Here is a 16,181-nt window from a genome sequence, read left to right as displayed (position 1 = left end):
CTATCATTAAATGTACAATATTACGGTAAATTCATACACTGAAATACTAACAAGTTATACCATGTTCAAAATCTATTAAGAAAAAGAAAAATGTTATAAGAATTATTTCAAAAATCTAGATGAATAAATAAAATTTAAAAGTAAATATATACTGAAACATTGACAGTGATTATCTCTAAGTAATAGAACTATGGTTGAGTTTTCTTTTAGTTAATCTATATTTTCTAATTTTTACTTTTACTTTTTTTAAAAAAATATTTTATTTATTTATTTGACACAGAGAGAGAGAGATCACAAGTAGGCAGAGAGGCAGGCAGAAAGAGAGGGGAAGCAGGCTCCCTGCCGAACAGAGAGCCCAATGCAGGGCTCAATCCCAGGACCCTGAGATCATGACCTGAGCCAAAGGCAGAGGCTTAACCCACTGAGCCACCAGGTGCCTCATTTTACTTTTTTTTTTAAAAGATTTTATTTATTTATTTGACAGTGAGAGAAGGAACACAAGCAGGGGGAGTGGGAGAGGGAGAAGCAGGATTTCCACCAAGCAGGGGGCCCGATATAGGGCTCGATCCCAGCACCCTGGGATCATGACCCGAGTCAAAGGCATATGCTTAACGACTGAGCCACCCAGGTGCCCCATATTTTATTTTATTTTATTTATTTATTTTTTAAAGATTTATTTATTTATTTATTTGACAGAGAGAAATCACAAGAGAGGCAGGCAGAGAGAGAGAGGAGAAAGCAGGCTCTCCGCTGAGCAGAGAGCCCGATGTGGGACTCGATCCCAGGACCCTGAGATCATGACCTGAGCTGAAGGCAGCGGCTTAACCCACTGAGCCACCCAGGCGCCCTTAATTTATTTTAAAGATTTATTTGACAGAAAGAGAGAGAGAGCACAAGCAGGGGGAGTGGCAGGCAGAGGCAGAGGGAGAAGCAGACTCCCCACTGAGCAAGAAGCCAGACACAGGGCTTGATCCGAGGACGCTGGGATCATGACCCAAGCAGAAGGCAGATGCTTAATTGACTGAGCCACGCACAAACACTTGTATTTTCTAATTTTAAAAAATAAACATAAATCACTTGTGTAGCATTTGTTACCAAAAAAGGTAACTTACTTTTTAGAAGATTCATCAAATGTGTCCTGAGCACCCACTTCATATAAGGCATTTGGGAATTACAATAGCAGTAACAGTAGTTGAGCCTTCTTAAGTAACTATTATGCACCAATCACTTCAGTCACTTTATCTCAGTTAATTTTCAGAGCACCTCTCTGGGATAGTAGATCAGTTAGGATTAAGTTTGGGTACAGATTACTTAAAAACTGAAAATAGCAGTGGCTTAACCAATGTTTGTTAAACAAAGAGATGTCTCTTTCTCTGCCACTTAAGAGAGAGTAGGCAGCCCAAGGTGCCCCCAGGTCCTTCAGGCTCCAGTGTTTCTGCTACACCATCCTCATCATATAGCTCCTGTCGTCATGATCACTTCATGGCTCAAACTAGCTGTCGGAGCTCCAACTATTACATCCACATTCCAGGAAATAGAAAGGAAAAAAGGGAGCTCTATTAAAGCCGCATTCCTGGAAGTTCCATATAACACTTTTGCTTATTGCCCACTGACCAGGACTTAAGTCACATGTACCATTTGAATGGAGGCTGGGAATATAATCATTCACCTTTTCATCCTGCAATGTGCCCAGCTAAAAAACTGATTTCTGTTTCTTTGGAGAATGCATATTAGAGTAAGCAAAAAAATCTCTGCTGCAGGCAGGTTATTTCTGTCCTCATTTGCAGACAGAAAACAGAGGTGTAGAGTCACATAGCAGAGTGGCAGAGAATGTCATCAGTCTATGTACCTTTCATTTCATATTATGTCCCATTAGAAAATCAATACATGAAAATAAAATACAAACACGCTCACAGGAAATTTATATATAATTATGGGCAGTTTATTATTAAATGAGATTTGACAGATGAAAAGTATCTACCAGAAGAACAGAACTAAGAGGCATACCAGACAAACAGAACAACAGTAACAAGTATTTCTCTTGTTTTTGCCTTTTCTTGAATTCATTTTAACATAATTTATACAATAGTCTTATTCCTTAAAATTTTTTATATTTATTTGAGAAAGAGAGAGAAAGAACAAACGGGGGGGGGGGTAAGGGCAGAGGGAAAGGGAGAAGTGGACTTGCCACTGAACAGGGTGCCCGACGTGGGACTTGATTCCAGGACCCTGGGATCATGACTTGAGCCGAAGGCAGACGCTTAACCAACTGAGCCCCTCAGGTACCCCACAGGCGTAGTATTCTGTATATGGTTTCTTTCAAGCAAAATAATGTCTGTATGATTCATTCATGTTGTATATAGCAGTAGTTTTCCCCTTTTCATTGCTGAGTATTATTCCATCCAATGGAAACACTAGGATTTATTAATCCATTCTCCTTTTGTTTTTTTTTTTTTAAGATTTTATTTATTTATATGACAGAGATCACAAGTAGGCAGAGAGGCAGGCAGAGAGAGAGGAGGAAGCAGGCTCCCCTCTGAGCAGAGAGCCCAATACGGGGCTCGATCCCCGAATCCATTCTCCTTTTGATAGACACACACATTTGTTCCAGGTTTTGACTATTATGAGGAAAGCTCTTATAAACATTCTTCTATGTGTCTTTAATATACACAATCACTTATTTCTCTTGGGTATTAACTAGGAGTAGAACTGCTGGATTATAATAGACAGATGCTTCACCTTAATAGATACTGCCAAAGGCTTTTCAGAAGGGTTTGTACCAACTTACACAATTTACAATTTACACTCTTCCCAGCAGTCTATTAGTTCTGGTCACTCCTCAGCCTCACCAGCACTTACACTGTTAGTCTGTTACATTTTAGCCACTCTGTTATGCAGCGGCATAGGCATCTCGCTGTGGTTTCCCTGTAAATTTTACACTCATTTATTCTTACCATATCATGCCACATATCCTTTATTACCACAGAATCATAACTTTATTTCTTCAAATGATTTTTTATAGATTTTTATAGATTATCATACTCTGCTGGAATGAAGCATTATAAATTCCCAAAACAGTACTAACCTGAAACAGGTCAGTTCTTTTCTATTTTAGGTGGTAATTTCTGTCACAAATTTAGATAAAAGATGGGAGAAAATGCCAGGAGTGTGTGGAATTATGGAAGCCAAAGGAAGAGAATCCTTCAAACAGAAAAGAATGGTCAATAGATACACCATCAGAAGGTCAACTAAGGTAGGGATGCCTGGGTGGCTCAGTTGTTTGAGCATCTGACTCTTGGTTTTGGCTCAGGTCATGATTGCAGAGTCCTGGGATCAAGCCCCTGTATCAGGCTCCGCACTCAGCTGGGAGTGTGCTTAAGGCGTTTCTCTCTCTCCCTTTCCCTCTACCCATCCCCCCACCCACCTCCACTCAGGTTTGCCCTGGCATGTTCTGAGATAAATAAATAAATAAATAAAACAAGTTTCAAAAAAAAGTTTAAAAAACAAAGGTGAGATCAGGTAAAGACCTGAATGTGTATTAGTCATTAGGACCTAGGCAAGAGCAGGTTCGCTGGCATGGAGGAAGCTAAAGGGAGGTCACAGTGAACTGACAGGGGAATGGGACAAAAAGAATGGAACCAGGAACCGGAAGCTCATCCAGGCAGGCAAGTGGACAGCAGAGTAGTAGCTAACCAGGAACACAGGTTTCAGTAAAGCCTTTTTTTTTTTTTTTTTTAATAGAAAAGAATTAAGATTGTTTAAACAGGGGCGCCTGGGTGGCTCAGTGGGTTAAAGCCTCTGCCTTTGGCTCAGGTCATGATCTCAGGGTCCTGGGATCGAGCCCCACATCGGGCTCTCTGCTCTGCGGGGAGCCTGCTTCCTCCTCTCTCTCTGCCTGCCTCTCTGCCTAGTTGTGATTTCTCTCTGTCAAATAAATAAAAAATATTAAAAAAAAAAGATTGTTTAAACACTGGTGGAAAAGAGTCAGTAGAGAAGAAACAAAGGTCTGAGAGCAAACCCCGAAAGGGAGAGATGGTGTGGCACCCACCTGGAGCTGCAGGGGTTAGCAGCTGACAGGAAGAGGGATGGCTCTCCCACTGGGACAGAAGGGAATGAGGAAAGAAAGGTAAGGACGCAGTTATACTCATAGAAGGTGGAAGGGCCGTGCACGGATGAACTCCCTCTCCGCCAGGGCTGCTGTCTCCCCTTTGAAATAACAGGTGAGATTATCTGGTGAGAGTCAAGTGAGAGAGGGAAAACCCCAGCGTAGAGGAGGTTTTAAGAGAGGCTCAGTGTAGAAAAAAGCAGCAAGAATCTACAGGTTCCCTAAGCAGAGAGTTTTGAAAAAGCAGAGTCAGGAACTAAACCTTTGAGAACATGAAACATGATTACGATCTGTAAATGAGCAGAAATGACAAAATCAGGCAATGAGTGGCCAATAGACTACTGATAGCCGAAAGGATCAGGATAATGTGGACTACAGGTTATCATGGGAGGAAAATGTCCTAGAAAGAAAAGGAAGAGGCACATCAGTATCTGAGGAGTAAGAAGACTAAAGACCGAGAAAGGTCCTTAGTTTTGATGAGAGGGTATTAATGAATGGTGTCAAAAGGACAGTAAGGACAGATGACAGCTAGCTAGATGACAATCACTGAGCAAATGGAGCAGTGATGAATACAACAGCTATCGTAAAGCCAGTGAGACGAATAAAAACACAAGGGCAAGCCATTTCAAACACAATGTTTTAAAGCTGGGAAAAAAACCTATACATTTTAAAAACTGTGGCAAAAAAAAAAAAAAAAGAAGAAGAAGGATAAATCCATGGGAAACGGTTTGCAGAAAGTTAAGTGTCATGGAAGAAAAAAGCTTAGGAGTCCAAGAAGGATGGCAGCTCTCACAGAAGTGGGAGAAACATGAGAAGGTGTGTATAATGAAGACTCAGACCAAGTCAGGGAAAATTTCTCACACCAAGCCAGTGAAGCTTGCTCATGGTGTACTAGGTCTCAATCTATGAAAAGAAAATGCCTGACTATTTTAGAGAAAAGACCTGGCTACCTGAGGTTAAAATCTTGAAGAGCTACTCAACAAGGTGCACAGTTCATAGATAAGTGGCTGGATAGCTGATTGAAGTTGGATGGCATGATTCATAGAGGGTCTGGCTTACCTGATTCTTCATCTCCCTGTAAAGCTGGGCACAAGAATGAACAAAATAAGCTGGGGCCAGAGACAGGAAAACTAGTGATTCGCTCCACTCAGGGGAATGCCTTGCTTCTTGGGGTGCATAATGGAAGATCAGTGGAGAAAGCAACCTGGTGATATGATGAGGGCAAAACTGAAGTCTCAGGCACTGGGTGAAGGAGAGGCCTGTTTGTGGGGAGAAACTGGGCTTGAGGGAATCAAAAAACACAAGGAAAGTAGGAACATGTAATATCCACAGGGGAGGGGATAGAGCAGGCAATCATAATTTTTCTGGGGAGGAATGGAAAGGCAAAAAGGGATCATCTAAGGGCAGTAACAGAAGAAGTATACATTGGTCTGGTTTTATAAAACATGCACACACCATCACCAAGATTCTTGAGCCTGCTTAGTGAGTGAGGACTGCCCATGGAGTCAAGTCCTTCCTCTTGCACTACAGGCCAGTGTTTCATGAATTGTCCTAACCAAACCCATGGCAAGAAATACATTTGTTGTCATAATACACACACCTGAAACAGAAGTTGCACAAAATAATTACCCTTACTACATATGATAAAACATAAAGTTAACATCAAATATTATGTTCCCATGATGCAAATATACTTAAAGTTCTAAAACAAATAACATAAAAATTAAAATTAGAAGAGATTCAGTGTAATGCAATAGGTGACCTTTCTTGTTCATAAATTAATTCCAGTCTGAAAAACACAAAGACAATGCTACATACTCATCAGGTTCACTATAGAGTCTTTTATTCTTTAGTTTTAAATTGGGTCAGGGTGGAAAATCCTAGTTGAAACAATAAGTTGGTGTGAATGGCAAAAATAGTACTACATTCTTTCTACTTTGCAATGGAAGTTCTCTGGTCTTAATACAAAATGATGATAAGCAACGTCATATAATCATTCTTCACAGTAAATGAAGAACTAATCCACAAAAATCCATTCTCTTGACAAATTAAAAGCATGGTACAACTTATAATTGTGATCCCATCACTTTGGACTGTGATATCTGTACCAGACTATGGCCACCTTTTCAACATTAATGAAACATCCCATAATGGTATGGAATGGAGATATGTCATCACTAAGAGATGAAATTATAATTTTCAGCTGATTTATCATAAAAAATCATAAACATAACATCCATACATTCTACACTTTTAGTATTTTATTTATTGAGACAGAGAGCATGAGCATGGGGCGGGAGGGGCAGACAAAAAACGGAAAAGCAGGCTCTCTGCTGAGCAGGGAATCGATCCCAGGACCCTGAGATCATGACCTGAGCCGAAGGCAGGCACCTAACCAACTAAGCCACCCAGGGGCCCCTCATCCATGCATTCTAGATGAATATTTTTTCCCAAGAGGCATGTAGCCATTTCTGTTTTGAAACTAAATAAAACAACAATGAATCTTTACCAGGAATGGTCCTTGAATAAAAAGGAACCTGAGATAATTTTACTTTTTTTGTCTTTGAAAATATTTGAAAAGGCTTACTGAAAAATCCAGTATACTATGTTTCTAAAAGTCTTTTTAAAGATTTTTAGCTTTCATCTGCAACATTAATACAAATACAAAGACATTAATACAAAAACCTGTCATTATACTCAGGTTTTGCACATTTGATAAACCTGTATTTTAAATAATCTTCATTAAAAGTCTAGGCTCTTTCTCAATTCACTATTTTCTCAACATTTTTATACTTCCAAATGCAGCTATTGAACATGTTTCTGGATCCTTACTTCATGCTTTCTTCCTCTAATAGCTAAACAATAAAATTTACAGGCAAATTGATCTAATTTGCTTTTAAATTACAATTATTAGGGGCACCTGGGTGGCTCAGTGGGTTAAATGTCTGCGTTGGAGTCAGGTCATGACCCCTAGGTCCTGGAATCAAGCCTGGGAGCAGGGAGCCTGCTTCTCCGTCTCCCTCTGTCCTTCTGCCCCGCTCATGCACTCTCTCTCTCTCTTGATTAGACAGCAGGTCACGACTTTCAACCACAGCCAAGATGATTTTGCAACATTTTGCTTGACCTTGAATTATGCTAATTGAATTGAACTATGCAATGATAACCACTGCATTGTGATCATGTGCAAATGGAACATCACTTTAATTCACATAATGTTGCTCTTTTGTTCCTTGTTAGCCCTTACAGTGGAGGTAGGGACCAGGGAAAGGGGAGTTTGCTGTAAACACTGTTGCAGAGAAGGCTGTGGCCTTTCCTCCCAGCAGGTCCTATTATCACTTGCTTCAATAGACTCTATAGAGTATCAAAGAATATAGATAAATATTTAAATATAAAATTATGCGTCATATTGCTAAGTAACCAATTCAAACATATCCTAGATAGCTGGAGATTTTTGGGGTTTTTTTCCACTCCAGTGGAAAAAAGAAAGAAAAAAAAAACACAACAACAAACCACATATCTTTTTTAAGTTGCTGCAAGAGTAACACACACTCACCCGTCTGTCTTAATTTTAATATCCATACAGAAAAAAACCCACACATATGCCATTTCTATCAATTTAAACTTTGAAGGAAGACTAATAATTTTCTTCCATGGTCTCTGTTGTAAACATTTATCACTGCTGTAAAAACCTTGAAAGTCAGAAATCTAACTTAAAAAAACAGCATAAATAATAACCTTTAACTAATATAAGTGGCTTAATATTGCTTAAACTGAATGCTAAAAAGTCTGTTTTCAAGCTGCTACCCAGGAGTCTAAGACTTCTAAGGAAAAAAATACTGAATTTCCTTCTCAAAAACAGGGGGTACAAGAGAAACATCAGGAACAGCCAGATGTGAAGTCAGTCCTTTACATTTCTTTCTCTTGAATCACCATCATTTACTTAATCCTTCAATATTACAACCTCCTATAATACCCATAAAGTGAAGAAAAAATCTCATGTTTTCTTTTCCTTAGGATAAAAATTACTCATTTAAGTCAGAGAGGAAAAAGACAAAAAAGATTCCATCCTGTCTAACCCTCTGGGAACCCCTGCAGGACACTCCTTCAAGTTTTAGTCTTTTTTTTTTTCATTTAGTTTTCAATGTCCCCACTTTCACTGAGGCAAACAGATTACTGTTTTACTGGTTTAGTAAGGAGCACTGAATACTGAAAAATATTTCAAATATTTTTAAATTATTTTTATTAACATATATTTTATTAGCCCCAGGGATACAGGTCTGTGAATCATCAGGCTTACACAAGTCACAGCACTCACCATAGCACATACCCTCCCCAATGTCCATAACCCAGCCACCCTCTCCCTAACCTCAAACATATTTTTGATCCTGACATTGTACAAGTTAGTCTATCTCTCAGTTTCCAAAACAATAAGGGGAATATTTTCCACCTACTCTATATGAGAAATGAGAGGATGAATTTAAAAATTTTCATACGTTTTCAGCAGGAGGTGCAACTTTGAAGAACTTTTATTTTTACTTTTATTTAACTTCAGTCAGCCAACATATAGTACATCATTAGCCTCAGATGTAGTGAAGAGCTTTTTTTATTTTTAATATTTATTTATTTATTTATTTATTTATTTATTTATTTATTTATGTATTTGTCATAGAGAGAGAAAAAGCGCACAAGCACGCAGAGTGGCATGCTGAGGCAGAGAGAGAAGCAGGCTCCCTCCCTGCTGAGCAAGAAAACTGATGTGGGACTTGATCCCAGGACCCTGAGATCATGCCCTGAGCGAAAGGCAGTGGCTTAACCAACTGAGCCACCCAGGCGTCCCAGGAGCTTTTTTTTTTTAAACTAAACTTGCAGATCTAAGTACCTAAAAAAACATCCCATATGATAGGATCAAGCAAATGTGGCCCACTACCTGTTTTTATAAAGCCCTTGAGCAGACTGGTTTTTATTTTGTAAATGGTTGAAAAAATAATCAAAAAGTATAATATTCTGTGACATGTGAAAATCATATGAAATTCAAATTTCAATGTCCACAAATAAACTTTAACTGGAACACAGTCCATGCTCTTTCATTGAAGTATGACACGGCTCTTCCAGCAGGACTGAGGGCTGATAAGGATGGACGGTCCACAGAGTCTAAAATATTTACTCTCTAGCCCTTTACAGAAAGTTTGCCGCTCCCTGCCTTAGGAGACCATACATTTATTTGAATAATACTACAAATTAGGAAAACATTTTTGAAAGTCCATTTTTGAAAATGCTTTCAAAGCTATAACATATTCTTTTGACTCTTCTCAATGGTGGCAAACCTTCACTCTTTGATTATGAGTATGAATTCTGGAGATGGTTAAGCCACCGGGAGCCAAAGTTGAGTAAGACTGGTTATCAAGATGAATCAACCAACAAACATGTATTAATAATCTATATATTTACCGGAAGCGAAGATCTCTTCTGGAAAAAAGCATTTGTCACTTCCAATCACATGAGGGTATAGTCATTTGTTTTCATAGCTTTGATTCAAGATAAATAGGCTGTATATTCATGGAAACTGAAAGTACAGAGGAGGGGGACACCTGGCAGCTCAGTCAGTTTAGTGTCGGACCCTTCATCTCAGCTCAGGTCTTGATCTCAGTCCTGAGTCCAACTACAACAAAAAAGAAAGTACAGAAGAGGAAAAATAAAACTAGAAGATCTACTTTCTTGTGTGGCTGGGAATATGCTATAAAGTTTTTTTTTACAAAGAGGAACTCCAATAATATTTCAGGCAATACACTTTTGGAATAAATGAGCTACTCCCAAATCAAATTTTATTTTACTCATTTTTTAATTTATTTTTATATTTTATTTTGAAGTAATTTCTACACTCAACATGCGGCCTGAACTCACAACCCTGAGATTAAGAGTTGTGTGCTCCACCAACTGAACCAGCCAGGCACAAAAAAAAAAAAGCCGGCCCTCAAAAAAAGTTTAAAAGAACAGGATTCACTGGGTTGCAAAAGTTGCTTAACCTTCAATTAAAGCCCATCTTATTGATTTATAATCACAAGTTATAAGACAAAATTAGCATCAATCAATCAATCAGTAATCCCTTCCACTCATACAAAGCAAACCATTTATCCCTGGCCCTCTTCTCTTCTAGTTCCATATGCTCTTCCTGAGCAATTTCATCTGCTCTTAAGGCTTCAATTACCACTTACTTGCTAACTCTGAAATCTGAATCACCAATCTCAGCCTCCCTCCTGAGATTGGAGGCTCTGGACCCTCCCCTGGCAACTCCACGTGAAGTGTCCAGAGACACTTCAAACTCAACATGCTCTAAATGAAACAATGCTCTTCCTCCCACATAAAAACAAAAACAAAAACAAAACAAAAAAAAAAAAAACAGAACAAGTTCCTCTATCCACAGTTTCCCAAGCTAAAAAATGAAGTCATTTACTTTTCTGTTCACCTTCAAAGCCAATCCACTTTTTAAGCCCTGTAATTCTACATCTTCATTATCCTGTCCTCTTCACCTCTATTACATTTTTCCCACTCCAGGCCCTTATCCTCTCTTATCTGGACTATTTCAATACTATTAGCCTTCTAACTTATCTCTCTACGTTTTACCTCCATCCAATCCAGCCTCTGTTCCATACTGCCACGTTATCTGTCTTCATTACCTAAAATCCCTCACTGGCTCTCCATTGTCTTTAGAATTGAGTCCAAAGTTCTAGCATGATCCACAAGCTCTTCACTGTGTGGCACCAGCAGACTTCTTTTTTCTCTTTCTGAGTCTTAACTTTTTACTTACCTACCTCCATATGTTCTTCTATAACACATCCTGCATTTCAAAGTATTAAAACTACCTTTAATACCACATTCTATAGTGAACGATTTTGCCAAACTGGATAAACCTTCATTATTTCAAACGAGAGGCACTGAAACCCCATGCTTACCTCATTTCTAGCAATTTCAGTGATCCTAACCTGGTTAGCAGTCAAGCTCAGAAATTTTCTTTTGCCAGTTTATTTCCAAGCACCATCCCCTTTAGTCCAACTTCTTATCTCCATACACTCTAGCCTTTATTTCTTTTTAAATATACATTAAGATTTTTTAAATTAATTAATTGAGTGGTTAATTTTTGAGAGAGAGAGACAGAGTAAGAGAGCACGAGTAGGGGGTGGGAAGAGGGAGGGAGAGGGAGAAGCAGACTCCCTGCTGAGCAGGGAGCCCAACATGGGACTGGATCCCAGGAGTCTGGGATCATGACCTGAGCCAAAGGCAGACACTTAACCAACTGAGCTACTGAGGGGCCCACACTCTGACCTTTAGTCAATAAACTACAACATATTCCTCACAAATACCATATACTTTCACGTAATATTCCTGTTTTCATCCACATCTTCTGTTTCCTTCCCCAACTCAGTTAACTCCTATCCTTTCCTAAAAGCCAGATTCAAATATGGTATCTTCTCTCTAATCTTCCTCCTTATCACACATAGAATTATTTCCCCTCATCATTGTCCCCACTGAATTCTATCTCTATCTCTGTTACAACTCTTATCACACCAAAATTGTAGGGACTTATTTACATGTCTGGTCATTAGCTTCTTGTCACCAGGAGAGCATTTTCTTTTCTTAAATCTAACATTTAACTTATGGTCTGAGAATAGATATTTTAAGCTTCTTATTGAAAAATAACCACCTCTTCTATTATGATGATAATGCCATAATTGCAGTAACTGAGTGACTGAGAATTGAGAAACAAGAAGAATCCTGTCATTCACGGGGCGGGGGGGTGGCGGGGGGATGCTCTTATATACAAAGTATAATTAAATTGTAGCTTGGACAAACCTCCATCCACATCTTTTTCTCTATGTCTCTTTCTTTCCTTCTTTTTGAAGAAGTTCTTTACAGAACTCTCTTAAACACACATTGGGTTTTATTGGTATTTCACTCACAGAATATGAAACTCCATACAATGCAAAAGTTAGGATTAGGATTTTTGGAGTCTGTCTGGTCTGAATGCTAGCCTTCCTGCCTAGGCTCTTTGGTAGGGGATTATTCAACCTCTGTATCTCTCAATGAGGACACAGAAAAACGATAACCCTCATGGTGCTGTGGTAAGGACTCAATAAGCTAATGCACCTGAAGAATTTAGAACACTGCCTGGCTCAGAAGAGGTCCCAATAAATGCTGACTAATGTTATCACCAGTTTTAAAAACAGTTTTCTTGCTACTTATTTTCTCCCACTCGGTAGTGTTAACCTCCCAGAAGGAAGGAATTGTATTCCATACACAAATTCGATGGAAGTGCTAAAACTGTGCCTTGGAATAGGTGCTCAATAAGTAACGTGACTGTAAGGCTTCAGGCCTCCAACATGAACAAACTATAAGTTATAGCAAAATTTATACATGGAGTACGCATTTAAAATAACACTTTAAGTAGTTTCAAAACACCTATCTTCCACTGAACTGCTGAAACGTAAAATGTTTAAAAAATTATAAAAATTGTATTCATTAGGAACTTTACCTCTACTCCATTTGACCTGCTCTTAGTATCCAGTGGTCTAAAATTCTTGTGTATAAGACAGATCATTTAAAATACAATTTCCAGGGGTGCCTGGGTGGCTCAGTGGGTTAGGGCCTCTGCCTTTGGCTCAGGTCATGATCCCAGGGTCCTGGGATTGAGGCCCGCATCGGGCTCTCTGCTCAGCAGGAAGCCTGCTTCCCTTCCTCTCTCTCTCTGCCTACCTGTGATCTCTGTCAAATAAATAAATAAAATCTTTAAAAAAAAATAAAATTTCCAGGTTTAGAAAACTCTCTTGTCACATCAAAAAAACTAACATTCTTCCTTTATATCTGTATTTTAAAATATCTATTGCCACAGTCAATATTAAAAAAAAAACAAAACCAACGAAAGGCCAAGGGACACAATTACTACATTTCCTGGTTTCTGCCTGGGAAACTACTTCAGAACACGCCTACAAGTATCCCCAGTAAAAGTCTGCTGGTTACAAACTGCTATTCTCTTTTTTATTTCCATTCTCCCCCTAAAATCCCACATACATCCATATACCCATAGAAAAGAATGCGCATGTCTATAATAAAGGTTGTACAAAAAATACAGCTACATATTAATTTTGTTTTGAAGGACTAAAAATTTACTAAGTTTTTACTAAAAGCAGATGAAAGTCAAGATCTGAAGCAATACTCCAGCTTACTTTACCAGATAACTTAAACTATAACTATTTACTTAAAGCAAGAAAGTAGATAATTTGATTGGTACTGAACTTCATGATAAATAATGCAGTAACAATATGTAGATAATATGTTCTATTCTAGAAAAATTCATTGATCAGTTAAAAAATGGACCACACTTCAAACAACAGTGATTTTGTTGGGGGGTGGGGTGGGAGCTTAAACAATTTATTTACTAAGTAAACAGAGATTTAGGACTTTATCTAATAAACACTGGAGGTGAATCACTAGCTTCGGAGTAAAGGTTTACAGAGTGCCTACTATGTGCCTTGGCATTTAGTAGTTGCTTTGCAGAATATGCTTAACGCTGGTGCGCAAAGTACAATACCTAACATTTACAGACTACTCTCACTCATCTCTTTTGACCCTCGGAGTACCCCTAGGCATGAACATCCCAGATTTACGGCTAAGGAAACAGCGGCCCAGAAAAGTCGATTTGACCAAGGTATCCCATCAGTTCTGTGGGTCCTGGCCGAGACTCCAGCCGTTGACTCATTATCTAATCATCATCTGCTATACTCGTTACTCAAAAGTTCTTAGATGTTCCACTGTCCAATTTTAACATCAAAATCCTACTGGGCAACTTTCAATGCTGTGCTCATCAGATTCTGTTATGAATCAAAACCCACAAAAAGCAAGAATGTTTAAAAGTCTGAGCCTGTCGACGTTCAAGCTCTCTGGCCAGCCCCAGAGGGCTACAGCCCCGCGCTTCCTCCGCGACGGGGCGCTCCCTCTCCCTGCCCTAAGACTGCCCAGCGCCCAACGCCTCCGGTCCCCGAGGTGAGTGGCGGGGACTTGGCCCGCCGGGTCCCAAGAGCGGGGCTCCCACGGCTCGCCGTCGCGGGGCGCAGGGTCCGACAACTCGCGCGTCCCTCGGGGCCGGGGAGGAGCTCAGACTACGGGGCCGACACCTCCGCCGATCCGCTCCCGCACTGCCAGCCGGGCTCCAGACGCCCAGCGTGCGACGTCCACTGCCATGAGGGACCGAGGCCCCCGCCTCCGAGTCCACCCCGGATCGCCCCGCGCCTACCTGCCCTGGGTCTTCACGCCGCCCCCGCGGCCGGGCTGCGAAACTCTCCGGCTCTCCCCAGACGCGCCAGGTCTCGGCGCACTCACTCGGGGTTGGCTCCGACCCGCCCCCGCAGGCCCTGCGAGGGCCCCGCCCCCGGCCGGCAGCGACCCCACCCCCGCCCGGCAAAGCTCGGTTTTTATTGGCTCCTCTTCCCACCCTTCACGCTAGGGCCCGCCTCCGGCACCGCCCGAAAACCGTCGAGAAGGGAATCGCCCCTGTTCGAGTCAGCCTCTGGGCGAGAACCTTGCCCTAGAAGTTGGTGACACGGACTCCCGTCAAGGCCTCTAGCCGAAGTCCCACTGCAGTTGCCGTGCCCGCGGTCCTACTGGCCCCACGGTGATGGACCTGAATTTTACATGAAGGTTGACTCTTCCTAGTTTAAGCGAGGAATCCAGATGGCACCTCCCTCAAGGAAAGCATGAAATTCTCTCTTGCCACTGCATTTGCAGTCCGGTGCCAACCTGAAACGTAGACAGATGCAAATAACGCTCCGAACACCTGAGGTTTGAAGTCCCAGAGCAGGGTGCCTTTGATACTCCCAGTGCCTGAGGTCGGCCCCCACGCCCTGTTGTGACACACATGCCCAAGCCCTACGCCTGCAACACGCTCGTACTCAGGTATGTGCGTGGCGCTGTGCCTACTGCGAGCGGCAGCCCAGTTTCACTAAGGCTGTGAATCGGGATGAGTTGAGCCTGTTTCCCAGGCACTCGCTAAACACCCCAACCCACCTCGTTCCGCCCCATTCCGCCCCACCCCACCCCACCCCACCCCGCCCCAGCCTCTTGGGTCTGATGACCAAAATCTTCCCACATCTGTTCGCAGAGAGGTACCAAAATAGAAGACTGCCAGAAAGAGAGGTGTTTGGTTACAAATCACAGATGACTGTCACAAGCCAATTTAGCCAGGGCAGTGAAAGCTGCATATCCCACACCGTGGTGAAACCGTGAGCTATGGACAAACAGGAATTACCTTTTATGGTGGTGGTGGAGGGGGGGAGTAACGACAAGACATTTTAAATATCGTGACTTGGTGAGGAAATAAATGTCAATATTGTTTGCATAAATTTTGAATGGTGATCTTCATGGATTATCCCTCTCACCTTCCCCAAGTCTTTCTGTGTTTAGAAAACTTCCCAAACAGTTGTCTAAGACGAAATTTTAAGCTAGAACAGTATGATTTTACAACTTATTTCAAAATACAAATTGATTTCAGAGTCCAAACTTTGCATTCAAGAAGATTATTTGGCAAAATGACGCCGACTGAATTCCAAGTACCAGATAGGAAACCAAACCTGGCAAGGGTTCTGTGGCTGTAATAAAGGAATTAACATGTATGTATTCTACTGCCCTCTCATGGGTAAGATGGAAATATAACTAATGCTAGTTAACGCCTTTTAATTCGAGAAAGATTTTTAGTTTAGCAATCTGTATTCTTTTAATGACATGGAGAACAAAGTAAAATAAAATCAGGTTCTTTAAGGGACTTACAAATACTCAGGAAACAGAAATTCAACCTCAGAAACCAAGGAGAGGATCCTTACACTAGGGCTAGTATAAACACGCTGTCAGGATCACACCCATGCTTACAGCGACCGGTATAGAATGTGGAAACATGCAGGAATTTGCCCTTAATTTTTTTTTTCCATTTGAAAAGTCATTACTTTCTGAGATATTTCACAAAATGTTCTTTTTCACATTTCTATCCACACTGTGGATAGTGTTTCACACTGTGAACAACTTGAGAGGAGTA

The 16,181-nt window shown here is 40.8% G+C and overlaps 1 protein-coding gene across 1 annotated transcript in view; it reads right to left on the bottom strand.

Moving 5' to 3' along the window:
- The window catches only part of DENND2C (DENN domain containing 2C), an 82,659-nt gene extending 68,231 nt beyond the window's left edge, over positions 1-14,428 (bottom strand). Inside the window, exon 1 of the mRNA XM_046019522.1 lies at positions 14,391-14,428. The gene's annotated coding sequence lies outside the window, so the exon portion shown is untranslated. The remainder of the gene's footprint in view (positions 1-14,390) is intronic.
- Between the last annotated feature and the right edge of the window lie 1,753 nt (positions 14,429-16,181).

This window comes from Meles meles, chromosome 1 (genome assembly GCF_922984935.1).
Source record: "Meles meles chromosome 1, mMelMel3.1 paternal haplotype, whole genome shotgun sequence".
NCBI classification, from domain to species: Eukaryota; Metazoa; Chordata; class Mammalia; order Carnivora; family Mustelidae; genus Meles; species Meles meles.
This window is presented reverse-complemented; position numbering and strand designations above follow the sequence as displayed.